The 16,382-nt window shown below is 36.9% G+C and overlaps 2 protein-coding genes across 5 annotated transcripts in view; one reads left to right on the top strand and one right to left on the bottom strand.

Annotated features, from left to right (window-relative positions):
• Positions 1 to 1,059, bottom strand: part of NOXA1 (NADPH oxidase activator 1) — a 56,790-nt gene extending 55,731 nt beyond the window's left edge. The window contains exon 1 of the mRNA XM_074289071.1: positions 924 to 1,059. The gene's annotated coding sequence lies outside the window, so the exon portion shown is untranslated. The remainder of the gene's footprint in view (positions 1 to 923) is intronic.
• EXD3 (exonuclease 3'-5' domain containing 3) overlaps positions 971 to 16,382 on the top strand; it is a 407,975-nt gene continuing 392,563 nt past the window's right edge. The window contains exons 1-2 of one of the 4 annotated variants that reach the window (XM_074289063.1): positions 971 to 1,209; positions 10,694 to 10,742. The gene's annotated coding sequence lies outside the window, so the exon portion shown is untranslated. The remainder of the gene's footprint in view (positions 1,210 to 10,693; positions 10,743 to 16,382) is intronic. The other 3 variants (XM_074289062.1, XM_074289065.1, XM_074289064.1) reach the window with 3 other exon arrangements.

The raw sequence follows: 16,382 nt of genomic DNA, 5'->3' as shown, positions 1-16,382 counted from the left end.
TGCATAAGTCTCATTTGATGCCTACAACCCTGTGAGATAGCTACAACAGGCATTATTCGTATTTTCCAAAGAAGGAACTGGGGTTCAGAGAGGCCACGTAGGTCCATGAGCTGGCCATCATGAGAGGTAGGATTCTCTGGGACAGGGGAGCTCCGAGGGGGAAAAGATGAGTGTGGGATCTCAGGAACTGGTCTGGGTCTGTGTGAAATACTAGGATTGTAGGAAGGGACGGAGAGGAACTTTGAGACGCTGAGTCTTGGAGCCAGGAGCCAGATTGGGGGACTCAAAGGAGTCTGAGATAACTAGAATATAGGAGACTTTGGATGTGGAGGGAGAGAGAAAATAGGAGACGGGAAGACTCACCGGGATAGGAGGTGGGGGATGAAGAGGGACAAGGTGTGGGGAGACTGGGGAGACTGAAAATAAAGTGTGGGGGACAAGGGCGAGAGTATGGGAAGACTGAGTGGAATGCGATGTTGGGGGACCCTGAGGGACACGATGTGGGGGGCTCTAACTACCGCGTAGTGAGACTCTGAGGGAAACAGGATGGGTGGGGGAACACTGAGAGACAGAACGTGGGTGGATTCTGAAGGAAGAAGATCTGCAGGGCCTCTGAGGAGCTACCCGGACTCTGCCAGAAGGGACGGGACATGGGGGGATTGAGGGACAGAGTGGGGGAGGACAGACGGAGTCTGGATGGCTCTGAGGATCGAGGGAGCCGGACGTGGGAGGCCTCTGCTGGGATGCCCGAGGCTTTCAGGGAGACAGAATATGGGGAACTCTGAGGTGACAAAACATGAGGGGATTTAGAGAGACAGTCCGAGGAAACTCTGGAAGACAGGACATAAAGGAAGCGAGTGAGGGATTGCATGGAGAAACTTTGAGAGGACAGGATGTGGGAGGGGATCCGGAGGGCGCCGCACCTGTGGCCACCAGGTCGGCCACTTCCCTGAGAGCCACACCCCACCGCGGGGGACACTGGGCCCCACAGCCCGGGGCCGTTCACACCCACAGGGTAGGCCCGAGGCCTGGGGAGCTGGCGGGGGCCTCCCTGCCCTCAGCAGCGCTCGGGCCCGGCCGGCTTCGGTGCTCCCGGAAAAGTAGTCCGGCACCATTCCGGTGCGCAGCTCCGCCGCCGCCCAGCCGCTGACGTTCCGCTGCCGGGAGGGGAGAGGGCGCCGCCCCGCGGGCTCCGAACGCCGGCTCCACGTGAGTGGCCGCGGGCACACCGGGACAGGGGACTTGGGGACGCGGGGCTTCGGGGGCCGGGTGGGCCCTGGGCTGGAGATCACGGCTCTGGGATCCGAGAGGGTGCCCGTGTAAAAGAGTTGGGGAGCATCGGAGCGGTGTAGGTGGGGGTGTCAGGGGGGGAGGGGTCCGGGGCACCTCGTGTAATGGTGGGGGAACTCGGGGCTGCTAGGGACGGTGGATCTGTTCAGGGGTCCCTGAGCCCCACCCCTTCCTTCTCCCACAGGGACCTGGCCCGAAGTCCAAATTCCCAGACCCCTGAGACCTCCCAAAGGGAGCGTCCAACCTCCAGGCATGGTCTGGGACAGTCACCTGCCAAAAGCACCTTTAGTGAAGGTCCTCCCTTTTTTTAAGGTCCAGCTGAAGAGCCACCTCCTCCGTGAAGCCTTCCCGGAACGCTTGCTTCCCTCTCCCTTCCCTCCCCCGCCTCCCTCGAAAACCCCCTTCTCCCCTGCCCCTCACTCTGGAAATTTTAATTCTCTCCGGCTTCAATTTCTCCGAATACTTTGTTCGGTCCCACCTATGCACTTAACCACACATTTTGATTTGTATTCTTACATATTTGTATTTGGGTTTCTCCCTTCCGGCTAGGCTGAAAGCTCCCTAAGATCGGGCCTGTGCTTTGCATTATATTTCCAGCTTAAACTAGAGCCTGGCTCCAGGGGGTGCTCGGTGCTTTGTGTTTGTTCAGAGAAATGGTTTTGGGGTACCCCTGAACACAGGGAGGCGAATGAGAATCCGGGTCCCCGTGTGACTGTAATGTTGAGTTTAACCTTAAGGTGTCAGTGCAGTCTTGGGAGGAAAATAGTTTAGGTTAGGAGTTTCTGTGGAATAGCAATATCGATAACTCGTTCTGTCCCTGAGCACACATACCCTACATTTTAATTAAATGTACTAATGTGCTCTGGTATTTTTGGACATTTTACTTAGTGTTTGCGAACACTAATAAAGAGGATTAAAAAAGAAGCTATTGAGACTACATTTAGAACTTAGAATGAGATTTAAAATTGGGCAATCCTATCTATCCAATCAAACCCCCTTTAATTTCCCTCTTTTCTTTCTTTCTTTTTTTTTTTTTAAACAGATCAACAAACTGAGATTAAGTGATAACCATTATGTGAATATTAGTTATCAAAGATTTTTTGACTCCATGCTTAGGCTGGCCAGAAATTCTTGTTAACCCCATTCATAAAGAAAATCCTTATTTGTAAAGTTAATAATTCTCTTAAGACTGACTGAATGGGATGTAATTTTGTCAAGTCACTCTGTAGGTTTCACTGATACATCTTTAAAAAATGAGGTTGGATTAGATGATCTCTAATCCCATTTAGCTCTAGGCTCTCTGATTCTGAAGATCTCAGAATATTTAGCATACTTAGAAGAGTGATTTGGGTGTAAATACTGGAAAAAAACACTGTGGGAGGCAGAAAAATGAGGTTCCAATCTAGTCCTTTATTGGCAAGCTTAAACATAGATCATTTTTATCTTATTATTTCAGTAAAAATATTGTACGAGATAATTTTTGAGAATCCTTCCAACCAGATATTTTTAATCATTGCTAAATATAGTGCATGTAAAATAGCTTAAAGAGAGATTTCTTAATATTGATTTTTTTTTTCTGTTGATTTCTGATGTATTTATTTCCCCCAAAGGGAGAACAATAGATTCTTTTCAGTGTTGATACAATTTATATAGCATTTATCATTTACAAAATAATTTTATGACTGCTACTCAGTAAGCAGTAGAAATAGTATTATATTAGTTTTACAGATGAGAAAACTGAGGCTTTAGAAAAATAAAATATACTGCTGAAGGTCTTACAGTTAATGACTTGGATTCAGGGTTTAGAGGCAGCTAGATGGCATAGTGGATGGAACATCAAGCCTGGAGTTAGAAGACCTGGATTCAAATGTAGCCTCAGATACTAATTGTAAAGGCAAGCAACTTAATCCTATTTACCTTAGTTTCCTCATCTGTAAAATGAGCTGGAAAAGGAAATGGAAAATCATTCCAATATCTTAGCCAAGAAAACCCCAAAGAGGATCACAAAGAACTGGACATGAAACAACTGAATTACAACTAGAACCAGTCTTTAGGGCTTTTTGTTCCAAGACCATGAATTTTTTTTTTACTATGTCCCACTTAATTGCACTGTGGATTGCTGCCTACATGGATCTAGGTCTCAGAATTTCATTTTTCATTCAATATTAGAGGCTTAATGATAGCTCTGAAAGGACTGAGGCAATAAGTATGTTAGTGATGCCTGTCTGGATATCATGTCATACTAGATTCCAAAAATAGGTGTTTGAGACACACTGAGGGAAAAATTAATTTTTGATTTGGCTGTACTTTCTTTTTCTTTCTTTTTTTCTAATTTGGGGGAGGGATAGAGACAACCATATACCAAGAAATAGGAGATTCCTTTTAAAAATATTATAATTTGGACCTGTTGAGTAGAATGTTATAAAACAGAATTGTAAAAGGTTGTAATAAACAGGTTCATATTTGCTCAAGAAGGAAATTTGACCATTTTGTGAGTTCTCTGAAATGTTATTTTATATATAAGTGGGGTCATCCACATAATATTCTATTTTGCCTATTTTTGACATTAGCTAGCATAGGAAAAATAAGGGGATAGAGTCACAGTGTTAAGATTAGAAGGGACTTCAGAAGTCATTTAACCCAATTCATAGCTGAATGAGAATCTTCTCTGTACCATTTTACCTCCAAATGGTGAACCAGACTTAGAAAACCTTCAATAAGGAGGAACTTAATTCCTTTTGAGAGTAGTTATTCCACTTGTGATCAATACTAATAAATACTAAAAACTAATAAAAATAAACAGTAATAAAATAAAATATTTTATTTCAATCAAAACTAAATTTCTCTGTAATTCTTACTCATTGATCCTAGTTTTGTCCTTGGGTACCAAGCAGAACAAGTCTAGGCCTACTACATGCTATATTCAGATCTTTGAAGGCAACTATCATGTTCTCCCTATGTCTTCTCTTCTCTAGGTTAAACATCCCCATCTTCTGAATTTGATTCTCATATGACATGAATTCTCTATTCTTCATATTCTTGATTACCATACTTGGGCATTTTCCAGTTATCAAGTGATTTTTCTAAAATGTGACACCTAGAATGGAGTAAAATAGTACTATAGATGTGTTTTGACTAAAGTTGAGAATGTAGTTGTTATCACTTCTTAAATTTCACATACTATGTTTCTCAATGTACTTTAAGATTGTATTAGTTTGAATGTGGTATCAAGACATAGTATTTTTACCCTTTTTGTGTTTATTTGATTGATTTTTTTCCCCCTTTTGCTTCTATTTTCTCCTTGTGATATGATTTTTTTTTTTTGCTCAATGTGACAAATATGGAAATATGTTTATAAAAATTGCATAATCTAACCTATATCAGATTGCTTGCTGTCTTGGGGAGGGAAAAAAGAGGAAAAAATTGGAACACAAGATTTTGCAAAAGTGAATGTTGGAAACTATCTTTGCATGTATTTGGAAAAATAAAATGCCATTTAAGAAAAAAAAGATTGCATTAGTTTATTTGACTATCATATCACACTTGATTCACTGAGTTTGCAATCCATTAAATCCCTTGGATATTTTCTTTACAAACAGTTGTGTTTTACTTATGAAATTATTTTTTTGAACCTACAGATAGATAGTACTTTATATTTCATCTTATATAAGTGGATAAGTGTACTAAGTGCTGTGAATACAAAGAAAGGCAAAAACAGTCTCTGATCTCAAGGAGCTCACAGTTTAATGAAAGAATCAATATGCAAACAACTATGTACAAATAAGATATATACAGGATAGTTTGGAGGTAGGCTCAGAAGGAAGACGCTAAGAATAAGAAGCACTGAGAAGAGCTTTTAGCAGAAGGCAGAATTTTAGTTGAGACTTAAAAGAAAGCCAGGGAAGGATGGATGTGGAGATGAGAGAGAACATGCCAAGCATGGGTGATGGCAATGACAATGCTATTAGTTCTTATGTGAGAATGTGCCTAATGTGAGGAATAGCAAAGATCTAGTATCTCTAGGCCAAAAATATATGGAGGAAAAAAAATGTAAGAAGACTAGAAAGATAGAAAAGGGAAAAAAAAAATTCCATTGAAATTTATTGAATGGGGATGTGTGTGATATGGTCAGAACTGTGCTTTGGCAAAATCAGTTTCATAGCTAAATGGAGGGTGGATTTGAGTGTGGCAAGGATAGCACTTTGGATGCTATTGTAATAGCTCAGATGTCAGGTGATGAGAATTTGGACCAGAACTGTTCAGTGTCAGAGGTAGAAGAAGGTGGATGTCCTTTTTAGTAGTATAGCCACAAAGGGGAAAAGAGACATTGGTTATTCATGGCTAGAGGGGAACAAATGAAGATTTTTTTTTTTTTTTTTTTTTGAGGTTGAGGGAGACATGAGCATGTTACATTGTAGGCAATTGGGAAGTAGTTAATGCAATGGGAACAATTGAAGATTAGTAAGAGAAAAATAATGGATACAGTAATCTGAGAAGGTAACATCGAATGGGATCATTTGTATCTGCAGAAACGTTTACCTTGGCAAGGAGAAGGGCTGCTTATTTTTGTGAGATAGGTGAAGATGGAGATAAATGGCAAATGGCATCTTAGTTATATGAAATGATATAAAGGGAAGAAGAGGGAACTCTTGGTGAATGGCCTCAATTTTTTCAGCTGAAAGGGTAGGAGAGGGAGAATTAGGGAAGGTTTAAGGAAGGATGAAAAAGGTTTAGAAAAAACGCTAGGGAGATTTAAATAAGAGCTAGCATTTATATTTAAGATTTTTTTTTTAATTAAGGCTTTTTATTTTTCAAAACATATGCATGGACAATTCTTTTAGTCCTTATAAAACTTTGTATTCCAATTTTCCCTCTTTTCCCCCATGTCTTCCCTTAAATGATAAGAGACCAATATATATGTTAAATCCAATATATGTATACATATTTATATAATTATTGTGCTGCACAAGGAAAATCAAATCAGAAAAAAAAAAGAATAAAATGCAAGCAAGCAACAATGAAAAGAGTGAAAATACTATGTTGTGAACCATATTCACTTTCCACAGTCCTCTCTTTGGGTGTAGATGGCTCTCTTCATCACTGAACAATTGGAACTGGTTTGAATCATTTCATTGCTGAAGAAAGCCATGTCTATCAGAATTGATCATCGTATAGTCTTCTTGTTACCATGTACAATGATCTCTTGGTTCTGCTCATTTCACTCAGCATCAGTTCATGTAAGTCTCTCCAGGCTCTCTAAAATCATCCTTCTGGTCATTTCTTACAGAACAATTTATATTTAAGATTTGTAATACATATGTTACCTCATTTGTAAAAGATGCAAAAGGATTTTTTTGTTGCTGTGAAGGCCCAGGTGAGTATATAATATAAACTTGTCATAGATCCGCTTTACCTGGCTTTATGATCTCTAGCTTTGTTCAATAGCGTGTACACAGGGTCAAAGTCAGTGCATTTGGGGAGTAACCGAAAGCTGCATTAGTAGGGTAAATCCTTTGATAGGACAAATAGGCAAGAGACTTGAGAAGAGTGTGGAGTTGTATTGGTTCATTGAGGGTCAAGAAGGACAAACGAGTGTAATTAGTGTAGGAGACAGCCTGGGAAAGACTTGAGGAGTGCAGATATTGGAGGCTGCAGTTAGGACAAGAACAGAATGTGGTGTTGCAATGTTGAGGGAGAGGTGGAATGGCAACAGATTATGCTCAGGTAAAGGAATTTCAGAGATTAGACCTGATTGGAACAGCTGTTGATCTCTAATTTTGGATCTCTAATTGCCTTTTAGAAATCTCAGACTGGATGTCCAGTAGACATCCTAAATTCAACATATGCAAAAGAGAACTCTTTATCTTCCCCTCTAAACCATTCTTCACTTCTATCTTTCCTATTACTATGAAGGGCAACACCATTCTTCTTACTGTTTTCCAAAATCTTGGAAACATTCTTATCCCCATAATCTCCCACTCCCCCATGTCCAAGCTGTTGCTGAGGCCTATTGATTGAACTTTTTCAATATCTCATCATTTTGCACCTTGATTACTACAACAGTTTGTTAGTGGATCTGTCTGCCTCAAATCTCTTCCTATTCCAATCCATTCTTCTTTGAGCTACTAAAGTAATTTTCTAAAAGGTAAGCCTTGATCATGTTACACTATTCCAAACTCTAATGGCTTCCTATTGCCTCCAGGAACAAATACTTTTGTATTTATCTTTTTGGCATTCCAAGCTCTTTGTGACCTATCCCCCTTCCACTTTTTCAGTCTTCTTACACTTTACTCCTCAGCACATACTCTTCAGTCCAGTGACATTGACCTCCTTGGTGTTTCAGGAACCAAATACTCTTATCTCAGTTCTGAGCATTTTCTTTGGCTGTTCCTTATGCTTGCAATGCTCTCTCTCCTTAGCTCTGTTTCCTGACTTCCTTTAAACTCCAACTAAAATCCTGTCTACTACAGGAAGGCTTTTGCAGTGCCATTTAGTGCCATCTCTCTATAACTTATTTCCCGTGTATGTAGCTTGTTTGTTGTCTTCCCCATTAGATTGTGAACTCCTTGTGGCAGACAGACACTATTTTTGCCTTTTTGTATCCTCATCATTCAGATACATAATAGACACTAATAAATGTTTATTATTGATGATTGATCCTATTCCCACTAAACTCCCTCCTCCTACAGGAAGACTTCCCTAACTCCTAATTCCAGTGCCTTCCTTCTTTTATTTTCCTTTTTATTCTGTATATAGCTTGCTTTGTATATATCTATTTGCATGTTATCTTTCCAGTTAAGACTGTAAGCTCCTTGAAGGCAAGGAGCTCTTTTTGTATCTCCAGAGTTTAGAATAATGCCTGGATTTGAGATTCTGGCAAGGTGTCTAGATAAGATGGTTGATACTAAAGAAAGAGCTTTGGAATTCATTTCATACTTGAATATTTTAAAGTTTCTGTGGCTTCACCTACCACCTTATACCAAGATAAGGCCGAAATAGGTTCATGATCTAGACATAAAGAATGATATTTTAAACAAATTAGAAGAACATAGGATAGTTTACCTCTCAGATCTGTGGAGGAGGATGGAATTTGTGACCAAAGAAAAACTAGAGATCATTATTGATCACAAAATAGATAATTTTGATTATATTAAGTTAAAAAGGTTTTGTACAAACAAAACTAATTCAGACAAGATTAGAAGGAAAGCAATGAATTGGGGAAAATAGTTTTACATTCAAATGTTCTGATAAAGGCCTCATTTCTAAAATATATAATTGACTCAAATTTATGAGAATTCAAGCCACTCTCCAATTGATAAATGGTTAAAGGATATGAACAGACAATTCTCAGATGAAGAAATTGAAACTATTTCTAGTCATATGAAAAGGTGCTGCAAATCACTATTGATCAGAGAAATGCAAATTAAGACAACTCTAAGATACCACTACATACCTCACAGATTGGCTAAGATGACAGGAAAAGATAATGACAAATGTTGGAGGGGATGTGGGAAAACTGGGACACTGATCCATTGTTGGTGGAACTATGAACAGATCCAACCATTTTGGAGAGCAATTTGGAACTATGATCAAAAAGTTATCTTTTTGATAATACTGTGCATACCCTTTGATCCAGTGTTTTTACTGGGTTTATATCCCAAAAAGATCTTAAAGAAGAGAAAGGGACCTGTAAGTGCAGAAATGTTTGTGACAGTCCTCTTTATAGTGGGCAGAAACTGGAAACTGGATGCATATCAGTTGGAGAATCGCTGAATAAGTTATTGTATATGAATGTTATGGAATATTATTGTTCTGTAAGAAATGACCAACAGGATGATTTCAGAAAGGCCTGGAGAGACTTACATGAACTGATGCTGAGTGAAATGAGCAGGACCAGGAGATCATTATACACAGTAGCAACAAAATTATATGACGATCAATTCTGATAGATGTGGCTCTCTTCAACAATGAGATGATTCAAACCAGTTCCATTTGTTCAGTGAAGAAGAGAGCCATCTATACCCAGAGAGAGGACTGTGGAAACTGAATATGGTTCACAACATAGCATTTACACTCTTTTTGTTGTTTGCTTGCATTTTATTTAGCTTCTCTTCTTTTTTCTTGTGCGGCATGATAATTGTGTGTGTGTATATATATATACATATATATATATATATATATATATATATATATATATATTGGACTACTTGCCTTCTAGAGCAAGGCATGGAGGAAGAAGGGGGAACTGGAACACACAGGGTTTTGGAAGGGCTAATGTTGAAAAATTGTCCATGCATATGCTTTGAAAAATAAAAAGCTTTAATTAAAAAAAATTAAATTAAAAAAAAAGTTTCTGTGGATTTATAGATCAAACTTTAACCTACTAATGCATGCTCATTTTGTGTAACTCTTGCCAATATCTTCCTTAAAAATGCTTGGGGGCTTTATCTAGACCTCTTGATAGGTAGATAGTTGTAGAATTATTTGTGAATTAACCCTCATTTTCCCTATGTGACTGTCCCATTTCCTCCCCCCCCCCACACACACACAACTAATAGGGTCAATGATATCACCAAGGGAAGGAACACTGAGAAGTATCTGAAACATAAATTTATTTATTTATTTTTAAAAGCAGCTCCTTTTGTTTTTGTTTTTGTTTTTTTTAATTATAGCTTTTTATTGACAGAACAAAATCATGGATAATTTTTACACCATTGTTCCTTGCACTCACTTCTGTTACAACTTTTCCCATACCTCCCTCCACCCCCTCCCCTAGATGGCAGGTAGTCATATACCTGTTAAACATGTTAAAGTATTTCCTAGATACAATATATGTGTGCAGATCCGTACAGTTCTCTTGTTGCACAAGAAAAATTGGATTCAGAAGGTAAAATTAACAGTTTACACTCATTTTCCAGTGTTCCTTTTCTGGATGTAGTTGATTCTGTCCATCATTGATCAATTGGAATTGGATTAGCTCTTCTCTATGTTGAAGATATCCACTTCCATCAGAATACATCCTCATACAGTATCATTGTTGAAGTGTATAATGATCTTCTGGTTCTGCTTGTGAAACATAAATTTAAATGCAAAAGAGGAAAGTATTTTCTATGTTTAGCCCACTCAGTGAATACTCTCTAACAGATTGGCAGGCTGCAGAAGAAAGAACACTGGGGTAGACAGTGTGCTAAATTTGGATTGGCTTTCCATCACTTAAGCTTAAATGGCCTTAGTGGCATTAAGCATGATCAGAACTAGGAATAGGAATAAGGAAGACCATACTGGTACTACTTACCAGGCAATAGTTTATATTGCTTATTTTATTAGTACCAATCTAGAGTTTTGATTCTGTATTCTGAGGTGTACAGATAATGACTTTTCTGTCGTTATTATTATTTTGTAGAGTAACAGAAGAGATTGCACAGCTGTTAGAATCTATCACCTTTTCACAAGTAAGTATTTTTTGGGAGGGACCAATAATAGAAATGTGTGATTATGTCCCTTATATTCAGAAAATTACTTGCTAGTTCTGGAGGCCTGAATATTGTACTTGTCATGTCTCAGCAAAATTGTTAGGTTTTCCCCACTTTTTCCTCTGTCAGTGTTCTCTCCCATTTCTTGCCCTTTTCCCTTCATGATGCTGAAAGCTTCCAAGAACCACCTTTAAGGCAGGATTTCATGCTCCAGTCTTCTTTGACCATTTTCTTCACAGTATATTTCCTCAGCACTCTGCTGAAGATTTAGAGGTAGTTAATCAGATATATTATTTCAAGATAAAGTATTAATGGTATGTAATAGCTCAATTTCTTAATAATTTCTGGCAACATTTACATCTTTACATGGCTTTATTGCTTTAACTCAGAGGTAGGGCTCATATCATAATGTGGCTCCAGACAAGGTTAAGAGGATTCCTAATAAAAGGCTACCTGACCAGTCACAGCCTTAAATTTGTGAGAAAAATCTGTGTACTTTCCAAATGGGAGTAAGAAGCTTCCCTGGCAACATCTTCCATCTAGTCCAATCCTTTAAAATTTCAGCTTTTGCCCAAGTCACATAAATAGGTAAGGGACAGAACCTGATTTTCCATAGATTCAATTATCATCTTTGTGTTTTCAGAACTTTATTACCAGCCCTAGTCTCCTGAGTTCCTGTGTGAGTTCATCATTTGCTTATTCATCATTTCTGACTGAATCTCCCATAGATATTTCAAGTTCAACATATTCTAAGAACTACACCCCCTTTCCTAACCTTATCTACTTCTGTAGCACCATTCCTTCAAGGCATTTAAATTCATAAAATGAGAGTAATCTTTGACTCTTTATTCCTTTTTCTCTCCATGTAATTTCAATTCTTCTTCTACAACATATTTCTTATATTTCTTCTTTTCTCCATCCACATAGCCATCACCCTAATTTGGTCCCTCATTGTCTCTTGCGTAGGCTACTGGAATACTTTCTTTAATTCTTTAAAGACTCTTTCTCTTTTTTTTCCTATTAACATTTTTAATTTTCAAAACATATACATAATCATTCTTGCAAAATATCTATGCATAGATATGCATATGCATAGATAATCATTCTTGCTAAACCTTGTGTTCCAAATTTTTTTCCTCTCCCTTCCACTCCCCCTCCTCCCCTAGATGGCAAATAATCAAATATATGTTAAATATAAGCAATTCTTCTATATATATTTCCACAATTATGCTGCACAAGAACAATCAGATCAAAAAGAAAGAAAAATAAAAAAGAAAACAAAATGCAAGCAAACAATTAAAAAAAAAATAGTGAAAATGCTATGTTGTGATCCACACTCAGTCCCCACAGTCTTCTGGATACCGATGGCACTCTTCATCACAAGGCCATTGGGACTGGCCTGAATCACCTCATTGTTGAAAAGAAGATTCTCTTCTTTAGTCTACCTTCTAGGAAGCTTTCAAATTGTTATTTCTAAGGCACAAGTCTAATCATATCAGTACCCTGTTTAAGAGCTATTTGTGGTTCTGTATTGCTGCTAGGATGAAATAAGCTCTTCTCCATTTGTATTTAAAGCCCTTTACAATCTGACTTCAACCTACCTTTCAACTCCCTTCACACATGGTGTATTTTAGCCAAACTTGCTATTTGGTCATCATTCTTCCAGGTTGAAATGTGCTCCCTCCTTGTTTCTGTCTCTTAGTATTTCTAGCTTCTTTTCCAATTCCATCATAGAACCACTTCCATCATGAGGACCAGTCTGGCCTCATCTGCCAAATTGCCTCTCCCCTAGCACTGATTTAAAATTTTTTTTTTCCCCATGGGTAATTTTTCAGCATTGACAGTTGTAAAAACTTTTGTTCCAATTTTCCCCCTCCTTCCCCCCATCCCCTCCCCAGATGGCAGGTATACTTTAACATATTTAATATGTATTGGTCTGTGTTAAATACAATATATGTATACATGTCCATACAATTATTTTAGCACTGACTTTTTAATGACATAAACTTTGGGTCACTTGTTGTTCTGATCAGTGCTATATTTTCTGTGTTTTGAAGTTGAGGGAAGTTTTCTTGTATTATTTTTGGCATTATAGTGTTGAGGTATTTTGATTTGTTATTTTCTTCAAGGAGACTTGGACAATTTAAATTTTCTACTCTTCTGGTTTTTGAGGTTAGTGATTTTGGCTTGTATAGAGATCCTGTGTGCTTTTAATATTATTGCATTTTGCTTCTTTATAGATAGAGGAAGATCAAAGCACAGTGGTTGGGTCCACTATAACAAGTCATAGTGGGAATAGGTGGAAAAAATTTACATATATTGAACAATCATGGTTGCTTTATGATCTACATTTTGTTGGAGAGAAATTCAAATTAATGATATCATAGACATTGAGTTGTATAGGTATATGCTCTTTCCTCCAGTAGAACGAAAGCAGAGGCTATTTATTTTTGTTCTGTATTTTCAGCATCTAGCACTAGTTCATGGGACATTATCAATATTTAATGGATGCTTTTGAATGAATAGTGGGAATATCCAAATTCTGATGAGCTCAAGAATCTGCTGAAGCATTGACATATACAGAACAATATTATAGAAAGGTTTTGTCAGCTTATCTTATACAAATAAAAAGTCATAGGAATGATAACTACAGGTTTTAATGTGGTGTCTTATTTTGGTGTCCTTTCTGCTGTTTATTTATCCTTCTAAGATTTTTTGTTAATTTATTTTGTTTTTATATTACCTTTATTTTAAAATAGATCCTTTTTTTTTATTCTTCCCCAGTGACTCATCTTTTGTAGCAAAACTTTTCTAAAAAGAAAAGAAAATAATGTAATACATTAACTAATTTGATAGTATTTGCAGTATTCCAAACTCATTATCTCCCAATTCTTCAAAGAAAGAAGAGATTTTAATTTTCTCATTTCTTTGGAGATAGGCTCAATCATTATAATTATACAGTCTTCAATTTCTTTTTCATCTTCTTTTGTTCTTTCCATTTACATTGTTAAAATTATTATGTATGTTGTTTTCTTAGTTCTGCTTACTTTACTCTGCATTGGTTTATAGAAACCTTACAGTTCCTTATATTCTTCATATTCATAGTTTCTTGTAATGCAGCAACATATCATGATCAAGTACAATAATTTTTTTAGTCATTCCCCAGTTGGTAGTTATCTTTTTTGTTTCTAATTCTTTACTTCAGGAAGACATGCTGCTATAAGTATCTTGAGGCTTTCTATCTTAGGTTTACCTTGGAGTCAATGCCTTGGTAATAGGATGTTTACAGCTAGGTAATATTGGGGATAGAGTACTGGTCTAATCTTCATGAATTCAAATTCTGCTTCAGATACTAACTGTGTGATGCTGGAAAAGTCACTTAATCCTGTTTGTCTATGTTTCCTTATCTGTAGTTTATAAAATATCAAATTGTCTTTGCTAAGAAAACTCCAAATGGGGTCATGAAGAATCAAACATGACTGACCCAACAAAAAAAAGTGGGATATTTTGTAAACAGATATGAATGTTACTTTTCCAAATTGCTTTTTCAGAATGTTTGGCCATTAATTATGTGTAGTATCAGTATTCTTTCCATATCTCTTCCTACAATCAACTGTGTGCACCATTGATCATCCTTTCCAGTTTGTAGAATGTGAGGAAAACCTCAGAGTTGTTTTAATTTATATTTTCTTATTATTACTGATTTGGAGCAGTCTTTTTGTGTTTGTTACAGCTTGTAGTTCTTTTGATAGTTGTTTGTTCATGTCCTTTGGCCACTTATGCATTAGGGAATATTTATATATATTTAATTCCTTATATGTATCTTGATTATCAGATCATTAAATGCAGGTTTTTTTCAAATTGGCATTTTCCTGTCTTATCCTCCTTGAGGATTAGCATTGATTTTGCTAGTGTGAAAACTTTTCCATTTCAAATATCTACATTGTCTTTTGTGATTACATCTATTCTTTAATTGGTTAAGAACTTTGTCTATAGTCATTGCTGTGAAAGCTATCTGGGTTTTTCCTAATTTTTTAATGGCATGACCTTTAATATTCAGATTGTATATTAGTTTTGAGCATATTATATGTGCTGATAGAAGATGTTTTTACCCTAATTTCTGCTAAATTATTTTCTGTTTTCTCAAAAGTTTTTGTCAAACTGGAAGTTTTTCTTTAAGTATTTTTATGAAATTGGTTTAATGAACGCTGGTTATTGAGTTTATTGTTGCTTTTTCTTCCTTATCTACTAGTCCATTATTTTTTGGTGGCTTTTAAAAAGGTCAATTGTTGATATCACTAGAGGGCAGTATTTCCTAATACATCATTCCAGTATTTATTTTCCTAACAGGAAAAAATGATGTGTGAAAAGGCTAAAATAGTAGGTGATCCAGAAATCGTTTATATTTGCCTAGTGTCCTTGCCAGATCAGATATGTTTATTTTGAAACATAACTCAGAACTGGAAATGAAATGGACATCTCACATTGTGAAGTTGTGACTTCTGGGGAAATAAAAAAGCTATTCATATTCCTTTTATTGACATCTTCACCTTAGTTCTCATTTTTTTTATAATAGTTTTTATTTACCAGATATACGCATGGGTCATTTTACAACATTGACAAGTGCCAAACCTTTTGTTCTAATTTTTCCCCTCCTCTTTGTCTTTCTTTAAAAAAAAAAAAAATTAACTTCCAGACATGGAGTAATTTATTTTATTACTTATTTTTTTCTTGATAATTAAATGTGTTTACTTGGGGTACTTAAACATGTTTGCTCTCGCTCTTGTGCACTCTCTGTTTTTTTTTTTTTTTTTTTTTTTGTTTTTTTGTTTTTTTAAGAAATGTCTTCTTTTTGAATGCTTGTCTTTTTATATTGATGTTTGGGCTCAGATTTTTCAGGTATATAATTTTGAATTGTATTTGGAGCTCTTTTAGTTTTTAGAATGCATTTTATTTTCTTCTTTGATATTTGGTGGGTGTTTTGAAATTTAAAATTTCCTTCCTTTTGGGTAAAAGTAATTTTTTTCTCTAAACTTGAAGAATTTGTTGTTTTTCTTTGGATTTATTCAATTTAATCTCTGTATTTGAAGTAGTGTTTTGCTTTGTTTTTCTGCAGGGGACCTGTGGATTCTTCTCTTGGGGTTTCATCAGGCATTGGCTCACTTTCCTCTGAATTGAATCATTCTTCCTTCTATTTTTAAAGAATTTCTCAGGTTAATTTATATTTTATGCTTTAGAGTCTTAACATTTTTCCCTTTTGAAATCTTTGGTGTTTCAGCCATTTTCCTTATAACCCATATTCCTTTTCTGAATCCTCTTCCTTGATGCTGGCAACATCATTCAGTGGGATTGAACTGCAAAGTTATCTCAATCTTCTCTCTTGCTGGGAGATTTATATTTTCATTGGACTCAGTCAGTACCTTCCTAGGGGACAAGACTGATCTTCTTACCCCAGCTTCCAATCTCAATTCTTTTCTTTTCTGGCTGGGCCAAAATCAGTATTTCCCAGCCTTCGCAGGGTTGGAGAAGAGCATTCCAAACAGAATTCCTGGAGCCTTGGAGCCCCATGACCTGGGGTTGCTCCAGTTATAGTACTAAGCTTCTTCTTCCCCTCTTCCT

The sequence above is a fragment of the Sminthopsis crassicaudata genome, chromosome 2, assembly GCF_048593235.1.
Source record: "Sminthopsis crassicaudata isolate SCR6 chromosome 2, ASM4859323v1, whole genome shotgun sequence".
NCBI lineage: Eukaryota > Metazoa > Chordata > Mammalia > Dasyuromorphia > Dasyuridae > Sminthopsis > Sminthopsis crassicaudata.
The sequence above is the reverse complement of the archived record's forward strand: the minus strand, read 5'-3'. Positions and strand labels throughout refer to the sequence as shown.